The 12,060-nt window shown below is 45.8% G+C and overlaps 1 protein-coding gene across 1 annotated transcript in view; it reads right to left on the minus strand.

Annotated features, from left to right (window-relative positions):
* Positions 1–12,060, minus strand: part of znf385c (zinc finger protein 385C) — a 202,686-nt gene that overhangs the window by 67,969 nt on the left and 122,657 nt on the right. The gene's annotated exons all lie outside the window — the stretch shown is intronic.

The raw sequence follows: 12,060 nt of genomic DNA on the forward strand, positions 1-12,060 counted from the left end.
ATACAATGATGGAGCACTATTTGGAAAAGGTTGACTACTCCACCCCTGTGTAGTCCAACACTTCATGGTCACCTGGGTTGAACCCTGACCCTTAAATTGATGGATAAATGTCACCCTAATGGAATTTCAGTATTGTCACGCAGCAGAATAGTGACAAGGCCCTGGTTGGTTATAGAGAAAAAGGGAGAGATAGAGAGAGAAGGGGAGAGGAAGAGAAAGAGAGAGAGCATGAGAGAAAGAAAGAGAGAGAGAGAGAAGGGGAGAGGAAGAGAAAGAGCATGAGCGAAAGAGAGAGAGAGAGAGAGATAGATACACACACACACACATGCTGATAAGAGAGGAGTGATTCTGCTGCCAGCCAGCCAGCCAGCCAGCCAGAAGCAGCTAGTATAAACCTACCACATCAGACAGACTGTACAGAGAGGGGGAGGCAGCAGAGGACTTGAAGCTATTAAAGATAAGCTGGGAGGGAAACTGGCTGCTCTGTGTGTGTGTGTGTGTGTGTGTGTGTGTGTGTGTGTGTGTGTGTGTGTGTGTGTGTAGGGGGGGGGGGATATTTCTGTGAAGTTTTAGAAGGAGTGAATTATATGCAATGTGTACGTGTGTTTGTATAAAATAGATCATGGCAGTGTGTGTGTAATGTGTGTATGTCATTGCAGCAGTGTGTGTGTAATGTGTGTATATGTATGTCATTGCAGCAGTGTGTGTGTAATGTGTGTATGTCATTGCAGCAGTGTGTGTGTAATGTGTGTATGTCATTGCAGCAGTGTGTGTGTAATGTGTGTATGTCATTGCAGCAGTGTGTGTGTAATGTGTGTATGTCATTGCAGCTGTGTGTGTGTAATGTGTGTATGTCATTGCAGCAGTGTGTGTGTAATGTGTGTATATGTATGTCATTGCAGCAGTGTGTGTGTAATGTGTGTATGTCATTGCAGCAGTGTGTGTGTAATGTGTGTATGTCATTGCAGCAGTGTGTGTGTAATGTGTGTATGTCATTGCAGCAGTGTGTGTGTAATGTGTGTATATGTATGTCATTGCAGCAGTGTGTGTGTAATGTGTGTATGTCATTGCAGCAGTGTGTGTGTAATGTGTGTATGTCATTGCAGCTGTGTGTGTGTAATGTGTGTCTGTGTATGTCATTGCAGCAGTGTGTGTGTAATGTGTGTCTGTGTATGTCATTGCAGCTGTGTGTGTGTAATGTGTGTATGTGTATGTCATTGCAGCAGTGTGTGTGTAATGTGTGTATGTCATTGCAGCAGTGTGTGTGTAATGTGTGTATGTCATTGCAGCAGTGTGTGTGTAATGTGTGTATGTGTATGTCATTGCAGTAGTGTGTGTGTAATGTGTGTAATGTGTGTATGTCATTGCAGCAGTGTGTGTGTAATGTGTGTATGTCATTTCAGCAGTGTGTGTGTAATGTGTGTATGTGTATGTCATTTCAGCAGTGTGTGTGTAATGTGTGTATGTGTATGTCATTGCAGCTGTGTGTGTGTAATGTGTGTATGTGTATGTCATTGCAGCAGTGTGTGTGTAATGTGTGTATGTCATTGCAGCTGTGTGTGTGTAATGTGTGTATGTCATTGCAGCAGTGTGTGTGTAATGTGTGTATGTGTATGTCATTGCAGCAGTGTGTGTGTAATGTGTGTATGTCATTGCAGCTGTGTGTGTGTAATGTGTGTATGTCATTGCAGCAGTGTGTGTGTAATGTGTGTATGTGTATGTCATTGCAGCAGTGTGTGTGTAATGTGTGTATGTCATTGCAGCTGTGTGTGTGTAATGTGTGTATGTCATTGCAGCAGTGTGTGTGTAATGTGTGTATGTCATTGCAGCAGTGTGTGTGTAATGTGTGTATGTGTATGTCATTGCAGCAGTGTGTGTGTAATGTGTGTATGTCATTGCAGCTGTGTGTGTGTAATGTGTGTATGTCATTGCAGCAGTGTGTGTGTAATGTGTGTATGTGTATGTCATTGCAGCAGTGTGTGTGTAATGTGTGTATGTCATTGCAGCAGTGTGTGTGTAATGTGTGTATGTCATTGCAGCAGTGTGTGTGTAATGTGTGTATGTCATTGCAGCAGTGTGTGTGTAATGTGTGTATGTCATTGCAGCAGTGTGTGTGTAATGTGTGTATGTGTATGTCATTGCAGCAGTGTGTGTGTAATGTGTGTAATGTGTGTATGTCATTGCAGCAGTGTGTGTGTAATGTGTGTGTATGTGTATGTCATTGCAGCAGTGTGTGTGTAATGTGTGTAATGTGTGTATGTCATTGCAGCAGTGTGTGTGTAATGTGTGTGTATGTGTATGTCATTGCAGCAGTGTGTGTGTAATGTGTGTATGTGTATGTCATTGCAGCTGTGTGTGTGTAATGTGTGTATGTGTATGTCATTGCATCAGTGTGTGTGTAATGTGTGTAATGTGTGTATGTCATTGCAGCAGTGTGTGTGTAATGTGTGTATGTCATTGCAGCTGTGTGTGTGTAATGTGTGTATGTGTATGTCATTGCAGCAGTGTGTGTGTAATGTGTGTATGTCATTGCAGCAGTGTGTGTGTAATGTGTGTATGTCATTGCAGCAGTGTGTGTGTAATGTGTGTATGTGTATGTCATTGCAGCTGTGTGTGTGTAATGTGTGTATGTGTATGTCATTGCAGCAGTGTGTGTGTAATGTGTGTATGTGTATGTCATTGCAGCAGTGTGTGTGTAATGTGTGTATGTGTATGTCATTGCAGCTGTGTGTGTGTAATGTGTGTATGTCATTGCAGCAGTGTGTGTGTAATGTGTGTATGTCATTGCAGCAGTGTGTGTGTAATGTGTGTATATCATTGCAGCAGTGTGTGTGTAATGTGTGTATGTCATTGCAGCAGTGTGTGTGTAATGTGTGTATGTGTATGTCATTGCAGCAGTGTGTGTGTAATGTGTGTATGTCATTGCAGCAGTGTGTGTGTAATGTGTGTATGTGTATGTCATTGCAGCAGTGTGTGTGTAATGTGTGTAATGTGTGTATGTCATTGCAGCAGTGTGTGTGTAATGTGTGTATGTCATTGCAGCAGTGTGTGTGTAATGTGTGTAATGTGTGTATGTCATTGCAGCAGTGTGTGTGTAATGTGTGTAATGTGTGTATGTCATTGCAGCAGTGTGTGTGTAATGTGTGTAATGTGTGTATGTCATTGCAGCAGTGTGTGTGTAATGTGTGTAATGTGTGTATGTCATTGCAGCAGTGTGTGTGTAATGTGTGTATGTCATTGCAGCAGTGTGTGTGTAATATGTGTACGTGTATGTCATTGCAGCTATGAGTGTGCCTGATCTGAGTGACAGTTGCTCATATTCATCTGTCGCTTCTCCCTCTCTCCTTTGTCTTTCGCCTTAGTGCAATTGTGTGAAGCCTGCCAGCGCTGAGTGTGTGTGTCTCTCTGTGTGTTCAAATTTACATGGACTGAGTTTGTGTGTTCGTGTGTTTGTGTGTTTGTGTGTGACAGAGTGAGCTAGAAACCATGTGTCTGTGTGTTTGTGCGGTGTGTGTTTAACTTTGTGTGTGTGTGTGTTCCTCTAAAGGCAGGAGAGGAGAGCAGGCTGAAGAGTCTTGGTGTAGTGCTAAGCTCTACTGGAGCCTGGCCAAAGCACCCAGAGTGCTATCAGGAACTTAATTACACCATTCAATCGCTCCCTTGCTTTCCCTCTACCCCTTCCTCCATCTCTCCCTTCTCTCTGCTCACCTCCCTCCTTCCATCCTTCCTCCTTCTGCTCTCTCTCTCTCTCTCCCCCAATCGGTGTCTCCATCTAATCTCTGACTTTCCTCTCTCTACCTCCATCTTGTTGCTCTTCACCCTCCTTCTCTCTGTACTCTTGTGGTGGTATGAGGCGGGCGGGCAGACTGGCGCTGAGTTGAAGAGGATGTTGTTGGTGTGAACAGAGAGATGGTGATGGTGAAGTGTGTTAGGAGCAGATAGACTATACGGGGTACACACAGAACGTCAGAAGCCACAAGAGGAGTTTGGAATCAAGTGCATTTCCTCCACAGACTCCGGTGCTAGAGAAGATTCTCCTCTGTCCCTCAGCTGCTCAGTAGAGGTTCCAGGGATGAGCACGGCTAGCCTAAGGTGTCCTTGAGTGTAGTGTACAAGACCACAGTTCTCATGGCAGACTGTGGGTTTGGAGGGCAGCTGTACCAGCCTACTAGCCCTGCCAACCACATGCCAACCACTGTGTCAACCATATAGCCGACACAAGCATGAGAGAGGCAGGGCTAATGAGAGAGGCTGGCTCTCTGCTTTAGATTCTCCAGCCATGACACAGCCCATTGCCCTTCAGCGGGAGATAGAGAGCATTATGAAACAGGACTGCTAGTGAGATCAGGATCTTCGGCAGAGGAGTGCTGTTCAGTCAGAATGTGAGTCCAGGCATATCCACTACTCTACACAAGCACCCAGCAACAGGCGTCAGATTGTATAAGACCAAACACTAGACGCAACATTCTCAACATCCACAGCAAGCCTCACCCGGGACAGAGTTGAGTTAGTCTAACCCAGGCTCGATGAAACTCCACAGGGCATAATGGCTCTCTGTGACGGCTTAGAGAAGTCACCATGGTGGAGTTGTGTTTGGGCTCCTCTTGACTATGATGGGCAAATGAGTTCCAACCGTGATTGTTTGATATCGGAGGGGGAGTATAGAAGTGATGGTAGTGGTGTTGATAATAATACGGCTATATGGGTGTAGCGCGGTGCCCGGCGGAGCCCGGCGGAGCCAGGTATCTATGGTGATGAGGATGGGGCCCTGGAGAGATGAGAAGGTCAAGCTGTCACATTCCACTCCAGTGAAATTACATCCTCTGTAGCCCTCCACTCCGCTGCTGGGCCGCTGATAACTGGCCCCAGAGTGTGTGTGTTCGTGAGTGATTGTGTGTGTAGGGTAGAGCAGCACACAAGGGACCACGGACGAGGAGGAGGGCGGTGCAGGCGGGCAAAGTCGCGGGCGGGCATTAATTAACATGCAGGATCTGTATGGTGGCATGCTGTCAGAGACAGAGTGGTGTAGTGGGCAGAAGTGGCGGGGGTGGCGGAAGAGGTGGGCACAGTGGGACAGTGTGACAGGGAGGGCAGGAGACACGAGGCGGGAGGGGGAAGATGTCCGGAATATTGAGAAATGTGTCACCTGGGAGATAGAGCTCTGCCATGCATTGAGATGGATAGTAATTCTCTATGACAGTTGAACCAGCTTTTACATGAGGAACGACTGGAGTCCTGGAGTGCAGGCTTCCTCATACCGTGTCAGCCTAATACAACTAGCAATCAGAGAGAAGAATGCAAGCACACTGTTCTATTTGGATGAAGACATAGTCGAATCCAGAAATGTCTAAAGGTGAAATCCATGTCTATCCATTAGCTACATACGCACAGCTATACACATCAACAAACTGCTACAAACACACATACTGTTCTCTGGCAAACACAAACACTGTTGAGCGAGTCTCTATGTGGAGTTCCTCTTCTGTCCCTCTCCAGCATGCAGACAGCGGTGATCAATGCATGTCTAGGTGTGACTGTCTTTTAATGTTCACCTTTACTGTCCAATCAGTCCCCGGCAGGGGGGGAGGATGTGTGTGTTTCAAACGGCCACAAACTGTTACTTCTCTGGACTGACGGGTGAGCGTGTGTTCCTCGTATTCTCTTTGGTTACGTATTGTTCTGTATGACAAACCCTATTCTACTACAGTATGTGCTGGATTTGTTTTGATTGGGAATATCATTGGACATAACCCAGTGGATATGAAATGTACTACACATCATCACACTATAGAAGCATCAAACCTACATGATACTCAGTTTACTTGAAACTATACAGTAAAGTTTTATTCTCACTTTTGACAACTGATAGTGGATGACTGACAGGAGGAACAACACCAATATGATTCACTAAAGCTACTTCCTTCTCCTCCTCTTCTTCCTCCTCTCTTCCAAGCGACTAGCGTCAATTAGGAGCAGCTCTGCCAACCTGCAGTGGAGTGTTCCCGCCCAGGTGATGTCCGACAGCCAATGGAGATAAAAACAGCATGAGGAGAAGCGGCTAGCTCTCTCTCTCTTTTTCTCCCCCTCTTTTTTTTCTCTCTACCCACCCTCTCTCTCTCTCTGTCTCTCTCTAATTGTTTCCCTCTCTCTCTCTTCCTCTCTCGCTCTTTATGTCTTTCTCTCTCTCTCTCTGCCAAACAAACAAATTAATAGGAGAGTACAGAACACCCTCAGAGCGGAACGGACTGACTGGTGTGACTGATGGACGGACAGAGAGAGGGAGGGTCCAGGAGACAGGGAGATTGCTCTCTAGGGCAGGCTGACAGAGGGGAGAAGGGAGGCCGGGGGTGCTGGCAAGGGAACTGGAGTTTGCAAGTGGCTAAGGGTTGGTTGGATGCCGATGGAAGTGTCTACAAATGTGTTTTGGAGGTGACCAGAGGGTTAAATTGTGAACTTGAGGCCACCATGGAGCTGTGCTAGGCATGTGAAAGGGTTCAAATGGGATGGAGAGGAGGCATTTCTAAGAGGAGAAATCTCTTGCACCTGAGCCCTATGATTACCAGTGGGTTGGAGGCACCAGGTGCCCAGTGGCACAACAACAGCATCTGCTATGAGATTACTGGTCCTTAGGCCCACTGATTATTATCGTAATTACTGTATGGGAATAACAATGATTGTGGATTCGGAACAAATACCACCACTAAAACGAATACAATTAGTACAGCTGCTACTAAGAATGGCAACAATGATAGAAGAGCATACTAGTCAGTTGTGACTCCCAGTGGAAACAACAGTAAAGCCCCTGAGACTGGAGCAGAGTAGCAGGCCAGGAGGCCAGTTCAGATGAGTCTCAGTCGAGAAGAGTCAGAGAGAGGGAGGAGAGGAAGCTGTCATCACAGTATGAGGGAGGAAAGAGGAAGAGAGGGTGGATAGGGAGGGGTGGGGAGGGGAGGGAGGGGGCGATGCTGTACTCTTGACACCTGTACTCTACACCCTACAGGGGAGGGGACTCCTCAGATGTACTGTTTAGCATGTATTTCACACTCAGTCACACACACAGAAAGACAGACACAGGGGGAAGAGAGAGAGAGGGAGAGAGATGGATTCTCCAACATAAATAAAACATCTGTGTGCATGTTTCATCCCTGGAGCTGGGTTCAACCAGATTAGGAGGAGGGGGAGGGATGGATTCTCCAACATAAATAAAACATCTGTGTGCATGTTTCATCCCTGGAGCTGGGTTCAACCAGATTAGGAGGAGGGAGAGGGATGGATTCTCCAACATAAATAAAACATCTGTGTGCATGTTTCATCCCTGGAGCTGGGTTCAACCAGATTAGGAGGAGGGGGAGGGATGGATTCTCCAACATAAATAAAACATCTGTGTGCATGTTTCATCCCTGGAGCTGGGTTCAACCAGATTAGGAGGAGGGAGAGGGATGGATTCTCCAACATAAATAAAACATCTGTGTGCATGTTTCATCCCTGGAGCTGGGTTCAACCAGATTAGGAGGAGGGGGAGGGATGGATTCTCCAACATAAATAAAACATCTGTGTGCATGTTTCATCCCTGGAGCTGGGTTCAACCAGATTAGGAGGAGGGGGAGGGATGGATTCTCCAACATAAATAAAACATCTGTGTGCATGTTTCATCCCTGGAGCTGGGTTCAGACAGATTAGGAGGAGGGGGAGGGATGAGGAAGAAGAGGAGGAAGATACAGAGCTAGGATCTTAATTTGATCATTGTTGCTGATAATTTCCCTGCACAGCAGGAAATGCACACTTGTAGGATATTCAAAGTTTAAAAAGGCTTCTTAAGTTTGTAACTTCCACTTTAAAATGTCAGACTGGATTTTCCCTAACAAAAAAACATATCAACCCTTACAAAAAAAAGTCCATGAATTATAATCCTCATAATAATTCAAATTTCCAGTTGCTGCAGGATTATTTTCCTGTTGTAGCAGACTGGCTCAAATTAAGATACTACATCTGTAGGGTGAAGGGGAGTGCCACAGATCAGACATATGAGGTATTCTACAGACTACTCTTCCTCTCTCATGAGGATGAGATGGATAAGGAGGAGAGACAAAGGGAGGATCTCTACCAATATTACCATTCACAGTACCATCCTTTCAACCTACTGTATTCTCTCTCTCTCTCTCTCTCTCTCTCTCTCTCTCTCTCATTTTGGATATTTACAATATAAAAATGAGAGTCAAAATTGTCAACGGGACAACAGTAACAACAATAACCAAGGGTCAAAATAACCATACATTCAACAATAACAATAAGCATACAGTAGAGGACATGTGCAGGTTGATTGGTCTGTCAGACACTGTCCCTCAACTTATGGCAGGCAGGCTCTCTCTCTCACCATGGTCCCGCTCTCCCTGGGTTAGTAGAGGAATGAATTATACAAACTGCACCCAGACTTCTGTTACTAATAGGACTTCATTGTGGCTTGCATATGTTTACTACCATGGCTAGATACTAATCAATACTGTCTCTGTGCAGTGGCCTGCTTTCACTATATTGAACTGTGGTTTAGCAGATGAATCGTGCAGAGCTGGTCCAGCAGGATGGTGCAGAGCTTGAAGATGTGGTTCTTGGTATTCTATAGCAAGGCATGCACATACTAACTAAATGTGAATTATGTAGCCGAGCGATGACCGTCAAGTGCTCAGTCACTCTCATTAAAACGTAAAAATAAACACAACTATTTTCATTGGTTCCGGTCCTTAGATCTGTTAAGTTCAATTATGCCTCAAATAGAAGCGCAACCATTAAAGTGCCATAAGGATGTTGTTTTATATGTGTTCGGAAGTAGAGTTGTGTTCTCGTTACTGTAAAACGAATGGGGGAATCCTGTGGAAAGGACGAGAGGGGCATCTCTCTGTGTTATAGCAGTAAATGTGTCTACAGAGCGCGCGCGCACACACACACACACAATGGGTGGAAAAACATGCCAGTAAAAACAGATTTATATCAACAGGCCAGTGTACCCGCGTGACACCACACCTGGGTTCAACTACTATTCCAAATTTCCAAATAATTAAAAATACTTTATCTGGGATTGATTTAGCTACCCTCGCTTAATGGACCGACATAACGGTCTGAAAACCGTAAACCCCGCCCATCTGCACTCCAGCAAGGCTAGAACAAACGCTAGAAGTATTTGAAAAATGTCAAATAGTATTTGAACCCGGGTCTGCATGACACTAATGGAGCCGTGTGTCTGAACAGAGAAAGAAAGTGGGGGGGGGGGAAATGACAGACGAAAGGCGGGAAAAAAATGAGAAAAAGCAGTAAACGGAGGAGAGGGTAAGGGAGGAAGTGTATCAATTCATGTGGAGAAGAGAAAGAGACTGAGGGATATCGAAAGTGAAAGGAGAGAGGGGCAGAGTATGCCAGAAAGTATGCATTGAGGACGGAGCCAGTGGAAACATTGGAGATTCTCTCTGCTCTGGAAATGTTACAGTCTCTGACACACCTGAAGGTAAGCCTGGAAAATCTGTAAAACAAAGGGTCTATAAACGTGAGAGAGTGAGGTCAGCCCTGGAAAAAGCCACCACACACAAGGACACACACATACCTCCTCCCACAGAGGCCCTGTAACAGACCTCACCACTAACCTTTAACCTCTCACCTCTGACCAGCAGCTCTGAAGGAGGGCCGTCAGCAGGAGATGCTGTCTACACTATTTGGAATCTGTATCTAGACTAGTCTGGAGACAAGAGCTGTGTGTGTGTGTGTGTGTGTGTGTGTGTGTGTGTGTGTGTGTGTGTGGCTCTGTTAAGATTGGTAGTAGTGTGGAACAGGAGAACAATGGCATGGCTACAGAGATCTGGTGCCAGGCATGCTGGGATACATTTCACTGCCACTCAGCCTGAACAAATATATCAGTAGCTGTGGCGTGTGTGTTTCGTTCTCTCTGTCTCTATGTCTCGTCAGTGTGTGTGTGTGTGTCTTTGCCGTGCCAGGCAGGGCCATGGTTTCCGCCTCTGTAATCGTGAGGGCACACCGCTTCACTGGCTCCCCTCCCCTCTCCTCCCTCCCTCTCTCTCCCCCTCTGACCATAGCGGGTCACATGGGTGCTTTGGGTGGCTTCACAGCACATCATTTCCTGTGGCTGGCTGTCGGCGGTGATCAAGGCGGCGTGGGCATCTAATGCTGACGAGCTGAGACAGCTCCCTCCCCTCTGACTGGGGGGCAATCTGCCTGGCCCAAACAGACACACACAAATACAAACACGCATACACAAATACAAACACGCATACACACACACACACGCGTACACACACACGCGTACACACACACACGCATACAAACACACACGCGTGCACACACACACACACACACGCACACATACACATAGCAACAGTGTGAGCACCAATGCATAAACAACCCATGTGTGTGTGCGTGCGTGAGAGTGTGTGCGTATCTGTATGCATGAGTAATATCTTTGAATGAAGATGCTTTTATAAAAAGCACAACTGTGTTTTTGCAAGTGAAAGAAAGTGTTTTCCGCCATAAATGCATTTGTAATGCATGTTCTGTATTGCCTGGAATCATTGGTGGGACTTATGCAGTCTGCGCGTCTATCTGTCTGTAGACTACAGCGTACTCTGTCTGTCTGTCTGTCTGCGTAACCTTCCTCTCTATCTATCCGTCCATCTGTCTGTTCCTGTGTGTCTGTAGTAGGAGGTTGTTGGTATTCTATAGGAAGGCGTGCACATATATGAACCAAATATACATTAAGTAGCCAAGCAATGACTTTCAAATAGTCCTCAGTCACTCTCATTATAGGTCACACAGTGTGACTACGTCCCACCTCATCACTCCCTGTAGGCTTTGGTGGTAAGCAGATGTGGAAACAGAGAGAGGAACAGAGATAACGAGAGAGATATGGAGAGGGAGAAGGAGCAATATAGAGAGGGAGAAGGAGAGAGAGAGAGAAGGAGAGGGAGAATGAGAGAGATATAGAGAGGGAGAAGGAGAACGAGATATATGGAGAGGGAGAAGGAGAAAGAGATATATGGAGAGGGAGAAGGAGAAAGAGATATATGGAGAGGGAGAAGGAGAAAGAGATATATGGAGAGGGAGAAGGAGAAAGAAAGATATAGAGAGGGAGAAGGACAGAGATATAGAGAGGGAGAAGGAGAAATAGATATATGGAGAGGGAGAAGGAGAAAGAGATATATGGAGAGGGAGAAGGAGAAGGAGAGATATAGAGAGGGAGAAGGAGAGATATAGAGAGGGAGAAGGAGAGAGATATAGAGAGGGAGAAGGAGAGAGATATAGAGAGGGAGAAGGAGAGAGATATAGAGAGGGAGAAGGAGAGAGATATAGAGAGGGAGAAGGAGCAAGCATTTCGCTACACTCGCATTAACATCTGCTAACCATGTGTATGTGACAAATAAAATTTGATTTGAAAAAAAAGGAGAGAGATATAGAGAGGGAGAAGGAGAGAGATATAGAGAAGGAGAAGGAGAGAGATATATGGAGAAGGAGAAGGTGATAGAGATATTGAGAGGGAGAAGGAGAGAGATATGGTTTAGGAGAAGGAGAGAGAGATATAGAGAGGGAGAGAAAGATATGGAGAAGGAGAAGGATATGAAGGAGGAGAAGGAGAGAGAGCTATAGAGAAGGAGAAGGAGAGAGTGATATGGAGAAAGAGAGAGTGATATGGAGAAGGAGAGGGAGAAGGAGAGAGAGATCTGAGATCTAGAGAGGGAGACAGAGAGAGAAATATGGAGAAGGAGAAGGAGAGAGATATAGAGAGAGAGAAGGATAGAGGGATATGGAGAAGGAGAAGGAGAGAGATATAGAGTTGGAGAAGGAGAGAGAGAGATAGAGAGGGAGAGAAAGATATGGAGAAAGAGAAGGATATGGAGGAGGAGAAGGAGAGAGAGCTATAGAGAAGGAGAAGGAGAGAGTGATATGGAGAAGGAGAGAGCGATCTGAGATCTAGAGAGGGAGACAGAGAGAGAAATATGGAGAAGGAGAAGGAGAGAGATATAGAGAGGGAGAAGGATAGAGGGATATGGAGAAGGAGAAGGA

The sequence above is a fragment of the Oncorhynchus mykiss genome, chromosome 12, assembly GCF_057628025.1.
Source record: "Oncorhynchus mykiss isolate SJ-2025 chromosome 12, ASM5762802v1, whole genome shotgun sequence".
Taxonomy (NCBI): domain Eukaryota; kingdom Metazoa; phylum Chordata; class Actinopteri; order Salmoniformes; family Salmonidae; genus Oncorhynchus; species Oncorhynchus mykiss.